A 1,038-nucleotide genomic window follows, 5' to 3' on the forward strand; every position below is an offset into this window, starting at 1 on the left:
TAACCGGCTGACGAGACGTGTTCTGTGATTCTGTCATGATTCATTTTTAGAGGATGCTTTCATCTCTGTGTGTCCACCATAGAAATGTGTTTATCTTAGCTTAGCACAAAGACTTCCAGAGGGAAACTGCTAGCTCCTTCAAAAACAAAAATGACCAAAAGACCCAAAAGGAACAGAAAGTTTGCTGATTTACTCCTTTTACACAATAATCACTAAACACTCAGAGATCTTGGTGGAATTACACATCATAACTGTGCTATGATACAAAAAATACAAAATAAATGTTGACTGTCTATATGTACATTTACACTTAACCCTATAATGCCTGACCCAAGAAATAATGGACAGAAAATTCTATTTTTTTTTTTATTTGAAGACTTTATTTGGCCCTTTAACATTTTTTTTTAAAAAGCAAAGTTTTTACCATATGGTAATGCAAAACGTTTCAGAAATACATGTATCAAATATGATACCCACAGCATTATAGGGTTAAACAATTAAAAAATATATAAAAGAATATACACTATATTGCCAAAAGTATTCACTCGCCCATTCAAATAATTGAAATCAGGTGTTCCAATCACTTCCATGGCCACAGGTGTATAAAATCAAGCACCAAGCCATGCAGACTGTTTCTTCAAACATCTGTGAAAGAACGGGTCGCTGTCAGGAGTTCAGTGACTTCCAGCCTGCTGCAGTGACAGGAGGCCACCTGGTGCTGTGACAGGATGCCACCTGGTGCTGTGACAGGATGCCACCTGGTGCTGTGACAGGAGGCCACCTGGTTCTGTGACAGGATGCCACCTGGTGCTGTGACAGGATGCCACCTGGTGCTGTGACAGGAGGCCACCTGGTTCTGTGACAGGATGCCACCTGGTGCTGTGACAGGATGCCACCTGGTGCTGTGACAGGAGGCCACCTGGTGCTGTACCTGGAGCTGTGACAGGAGGCCACCTGGTTCTGTGACAGGAGGCCACCTGGTGCTGTGACAGGATGCCACCTGTGACACAAGTCCAGTCATGAAACTTCCTCGCTCCT

This window comes from Chelmon rostratus, chromosome 3 (assembly GCF_017976325.1).
Source record: "Chelmon rostratus isolate fCheRos1 chromosome 3, fCheRos1.pri, whole genome shotgun sequence".
Lineage (NCBI taxonomy): Eukaryota > Metazoa > Chordata > Actinopteri > Chaetodontiformes > Chaetodontidae > Chelmon > Chelmon rostratus.